Source organism: Pinus tabuliformis, chromosome J, assembly GCF_031772625.1.
Source record: "Pinus tabuliformis cultivar Carrire ecotype Pingquan chromosome J, CPIR1, whole genome shotgun sequence".
Lineage (NCBI taxonomy): Eukaryota > Viridiplantae > Streptophyta > Pinopsida > Pinales > Pinaceae > Pinus > Pinus tabuliformis.
In genome coordinates, this window is record NC_142295.1 from 1,370,286,334 (window position 1) to 1,370,292,514 (window position 6,181).

General features: G+C 38.2%; 1 pseudogene; it reads right to left on the reverse strand.

The window, feature by feature from the left end:
- Positions 1 to 2,170: 2,170 nt before the first annotated feature.
- Positions 2,171 to 3,261, reverse strand: LOC149232467 (bifunctional D-cysteine desulfhydrase/1-aminocyclopropane-1-carboxylate deaminase, mitochondrial pseudogene; annotated as a pseudogene).
- Between the last annotated feature and the right edge of the window lie 2,920 nt (positions 3,262 to 6,181).

Sequence of the window (6,181 nt, forward strand, 5' to 3'; positions counted from 1 at the left end):
CTAATAATGGTGCCACTTTGTACACTATCATGGTTCCACTTGATAAATTTTCATGGTGTCACTTAAAGGGGCATCAATGAGCCACTAGGCCAACCATAATGATGTCACTTGCAAGTGTTCCATGGGGCCACTTTGTAAGCAGAATCATGGAACTTGGTTAATGCTTTATGTGCCACTTGCACTTTATGGGGCAACTTGTTGGACTGCTAATAATGCCACTTGGTCAATAGTAATGGTGCCACTTATGCTTTATGGGGCCACTTGATGACATGCAATTATGTCACTTGAGCACTTTATGGGGCCACTTGGTAGGTATAATAATTTAACTTGGCTAACACTCTATGCTGCCATTTTACTAGCACTCTATGGGACCTTATCATTGGCATCGTTGGTGGAACTTTGCAATCACTATATGGGGTGTTATCACAAAATCGTGTACTAAGGGTTGCTACTTAGCAAGATCTCATGCAACTATTTCAAACCAGGCTTTAGACTAAGGCTTAGCCTCCTTAGTCAGAGAGGGCTCTCTCACAGATTTTTGATATGAATTAATAACAAGAAAAGATGGCTAACTCTTCAAACAGTACATGAAAATAAGCTGGTTGGAACAACAAAATAAGACTTCTTCCATTGGGCTCATGGAGTCAAATACCTTTGCAGTAAATCACCAACTACTCATTCATGGAAGTCAAGGCATATAATGTCTAAACACTCAAAACATTTCTCAAAGGAACCTCAACTCATAAACATACACAGGAAATCTGAGCACTAGGTGAATTCAGAGTGATTGCACATCTATGGAGCTGTAAAACAGAAAGGAAGAGACACAACCATATATATTCTGAGCATTTAAACACAAGATGAATCTTGAGAAGAAAAAGTAATCTTTCTATTACTGTCAAAAGTCTTTTACATCAGTCAATATAAAAACTCTGTTTTTTGTATAAATCTCCAACCCCTATTACATCAGAGTTTTCACTATATATAGGAAAACAAACTAAACTACTTTGAGTCTCCTCCTCCAGCATGAGGGGAGCTCGATGACCTATCATTAACTACCCTTATCTATTTTTAAACAAACTCATTAAATACATAAAGTATTGAGCTGTAATTACAAAGAGTCCTAATCATACTAAAACTCTAACTTCATCTCTCCTCGTATGCCTGATTCCTTTCTTGATCTTTGACAGCTGTCTTTTGTTGGTTAGGCTCAAGATGATTGAGCTACAGATGCAAGGAACGCTGACTTTGGATACCTGTAAGCGCTGATGGATCATTTATCATCAGGATCAAAACACCTATTTTTAAGGTCCCTGTCTCCTACCATCCTCCGAAAATGTAGCAGCATGTTCCCAACTCTTTAATAACTCAAAGTATGGAACGCTGCTACCAAACACCATGTCTCCAGATGAGCTGTAGGCTGTATTGATGTACAGGTGTCTCTCTTCTAACATTCCCAGTCAAACTGTTTATTCTGCATTGAAAACATCACCTACAGCAGTTTCGTAGCGCGCTACGAAACTGCTGTGTGATTTAAAAAACACAGTCTTCCTCTAAACTCCTCCAATTTTTCCTTAATGGTACATTCTAAATGGAAAATATGATAACAGGAACACTTTATATAGTTCCATGTTTCATTTGGCTGAATAGATACATTACAGATATAGCACATGCAACCTGGACAAAAATTCATATTTAAAGAACAAGATTTGCAATTACAAGGGCCAGTTGCGACTGCCACCCTGCGTTTTACACTGTTGTTAACCTTAATGTCATCGAGGCATTCATTGTCCAAGCAATTACCCCTACCTTGTTCACAATCTCCAATATCAACACTAAGTGTTAGATCAACCAGATCACCATTGTTAACATGCTGAGGAGTAACTGTTGTGTCTGTAACTGTTTGATCAAGTATACCCACTGATTCATGATTTGAAAGATCCTTGTATTTTCTATCTGCTTTATTGTACATATTTCCACAAGAATGCCTCCTTTCACTTATGTTGGCAAGCAATTTCTCTTCAGATACTCTTTTCATATCAGGAGTCCAAAACAATAATTCAGCATTCTGCTTTTCTGCTACCATCGTACTTGAATAAGGTATAAGACACCCTCCCATCTTAGGAGAGTCAATGCTGATAGCAACTTGTCTTTCAAACCCATTTTGTTTTCATAACTCATTGCCAACAAAAGAGGTTAACGCATCTTTAATTGTCAGATAGTCCCTGCACTCTTTACAAGGCATATTCCTGTAACATGAACCTTCACATTGTCCAACAATGTTCAAAGATTCTGTGATGCCAGCAACTTTAAGTTTAGGGCTCGTTTTAGGTACCAAATGAACATTGGCGTGGTTATCAGCATACTGACCTCCAACAGATGGACCAACTGCACATAAATCTTTTCGAGCTTCTGATTTGCTTTGGCCTGTGAGAGATTGATCACGTACACTAGTATCACTTACAAACTTTTCAACAACAAAGCGAATCCGATGCTCTTCCAGCAAGCACCAGAAGTGCTTGTATTTGCAATACCATTTGGTACAAAGTCTAATAAGTTCCCTCCTTCCCAGCGCTAACGGTGCTTCTTCATTTCTCACAAGTAAGACAAGAGCGATACTGCCAATTTGTGCATACTCCTCCTTGGACACAAGCTCTATGTTCGCACCAACCATCCGCTCCACAAGAAGATTCCCAGTCAAGCCAGGATCTTCATCGACTTGTGCCTTGGTAGTTCGTAATATGAGATAGCGGTCAAGATTCAAGTATCGAGCTGCCACTGCAGTAGCACGACAGTGGTTACTTTGAATGCCTCCTATTGTGATAACACAATCTGCACCTTGCGCCTTTGCATCAGCCATTAAAAATTCTAGCTTCCGCACCTTGTTCCCACTAAGTTGCATACCTGATAAGTCATCACGCTTTATCCAGACTTCAATGTTTGATGGTAAGCCCAGAAGATTCCATCGATGAATTGGTATAGGGAGATGTCCGAGAGAATAGAAATGGGACGGAATCGGATGAAGCTCTGTCGCCCAAGAGGGAGGTGTGTATGAAACTTTGCTCAGAAAGGCTTCAGAACTGCCTTCTCCTTCCACTCGCTCTGCACGAAGCCCGTGAGCCATTGTTGTCTTCGCTCTGACGCTCTTGCCTTTCACCTGTAATTTACTGTAGCACCATGGAGATGTAAAACCAATCCAATGGCAGCCGCTGCTAAAGCCGAAATGTTTGCAATCGGGAGTCATCCTAATCCTATATGAAATTAACGACGCCGAACCCCTTTTCTGGCAAAGAAAAACAAATGTCAACCAGGTGTCTATGTTCTCTGTCGGTGGAGGAACTAATGCACGAACAGCTGGTAATGTTTATCAAATCTCAACATCTCGTTTGGTTCCTTGTATTCGGTCAATACACAAAGATTAGAACATGAGGCGCATACTTAAATGCAAATACATTTCATTTGTCAAAAACTCATCACTGACACGAACATGATCCCACAACCATGAATTCCCAATGTACTTGGAGATGATATATGCACCACCACTTAGTCGATAACCAGCTTCATATATATTTGCTACTTTTCCAACATAATTAACCTGAGTTGGGATCAGAAGGACTTCATTGACTTGAGAAAAGCGATTGTCCCAGGAAAGGATCTTCAAGGTATTAGTCTCAGGGAGAGCACTGAGCAAATCTGTGTTGCTACAAACGAGCTTAATGCACTTCTTCCTTGAAAACACTGTCACTGCTCTCATCTGCATTTCTGGAGGGAAGCAAAACTCTGTACAATAGGCATGCTAGGATTTGGGCCTCCACTGAAAACTCGAACAAATCCCCAATTTCGTAGCACGCTACGAAACCACCTAAACAGGTAGCGCTGCGAAACTGCTAAAAAAGAATTCATGCGCTGCGAAAACACCCTGTCTTTAAGCTAGGCTAAAAATTTTTGGCAACAGAATTTTCGGTGATAACATGGGGTACACCAAGGTGTCTTGTAGGGTTCATCAGCTTGGAAATTGTTGCGCTATACACCTTCACTCATCCATTTTCGAATGCAATAAGAGGGATTTGAGGGTTAATCTCTCTATTGGTTTTATCCACACTATGTAAATGATGGTTGCAAATTTTTCATTGCTAAGTGACAACTTTGAAATTTCCATGAATCATATGATAAGCATTATAAGCACAATGTTTAAGACGAGCAAGGAACCCACCAACAAAGCATTAAAATAAGTGAATACTTTTAAAATAGAAGAATAATTGATGAAATGGAGGATATATTTCACATAGTAAATACCAATATACATACCAATGTGCTCTTATTTTGCAGATAAGGCAAATCATGAAGGAAAGATGAAATGGTTTTGAGTAACTATAATTTGCAAGGATTAGTTGCAGATGAGATTTTTTTTGCATGTGAAATTAATTTTCTTAATTTGGCTAAGTAGTTAGAAATTATTGGAGAGAAAAGTGCATAGCAATAATTAAAATCAAATAACAAGGAATTGATTGGAGGGAAATCATAGTATTGTGGTGGAAATAACAAGAGTTTGAAATTAAATGGTAATGCTAATTCTGAAAAATAGGTAGAGTCCAAGTCCAAGAGTAGAAGGAAACATGTATAGAGGTCAAATGTAATTGTTGAGTAAGTGATCAACAAGAATTTTTCATTTAGCATGGGGTTTTCATAATAGCTTTGAGTTGACTCAACATCTACAAGTGTTATTTACTCACATCAAATTATCATTACAATATCAATCCCTACACTTCAAGTTCATACATATTGTGTGAGAAACCCTTTTATCTTTTGTAGTTCTATCTAATAGTGTCTTAGCACTATATAGTCTTCATCCATTGGAATCCATTTAGTCCTTTTGATTTACGATGGGTTATGGGGCCACATGGTAGTGACTCATCAAGCCACTTGGCAGGTCCCTATGAAGTCATGTGGGAGTGCCTCATTGACCCTATTATTTCCACTCCCATCATGCCAAGTTGTTGAGATCGATCTTAGAGAAGTTCCAAGCAAACGCGGTATTGTTAGTTGATTTCAAGAATGAATGCTCCATAGGTTTATCCCTTGCTATGAAGAGTGCAACTTCTAATTCTACAATCACAAACTACATAATTGTTTTCGATATTCAATCCAACATTCATAAGGTGACATGCGATGAAATGAAATGTAAAAGAAATCAATTTTGAATAGTGCACTAGATTTAACATTCACTAAGAACCCAAGTAGCATGGTTAGGGAATGTAGTTAACTATTTCTACTTGATTGCATATATAAAAATCAAATGAATATAAATTTAGATATTTTTATCTTTATCAAACTTGATTAGAACTTATATGTACTTCTCTATACATCTCTTTGCCAATCTATAATATAAACATCTTTATCACAACCAAAATATTTTCCCAAGCTAGCCCACTAACTTAGGGAATGATCTCTAGAGTTGAGGTTGATAATATTAAATTCAACAATCTTTGTAGAAGGTTGTTTGCCAGAAATCCTTAACTCAATTAATTTATTGAAAGTAACTTGCAAGTCTCACTCTGGTGCCATGTGACATTGCTTCTATATGATATGGACTTATACATGAATGCAATAGAATACAAATATAAACATAAATACCAAGATGTAACATAAATAAAACTTCAATTTATTAATATCAAAGAACTTAATAAAATTACATACAAAATGGAAATAAACTAGCTTGGGCGATGGTAGCTTATACTGAGAAGAGATGCGGTGGTTACATGCCTCTGAACTATGTTACAATGAGGCGCGGTGGCCTTTTTATCATTGGAAAACAATGGGAAACCCTAAACATCCAAAAACCTAACCCTGGGTGTTATCGGGAAATCTAGTGTCCACTCGGAGCTGCTAGTCCCACTAAGACTGGTAGCTATCTTAGAAACAAACAAACTAAAACCACTTTCATTTTCCTTTATGAGAAGTAGATAAGAGGGGAATGAAGGACACCAACCTCAGTCTCGCGCTTGGTTCCTTGCTCGGTTCCTCTCCCTTCTGACAGATCCTTGCTGCTTCTCCTTCATCTACCCAGCTTCAAAGAGCACCTGTGGAATCAAAGCAGCATAATACTATCGAAGAACAGAGATCTACAATCATGAACAATATAGGACCAAATATATATTGACCACACAAATGCATATATCAT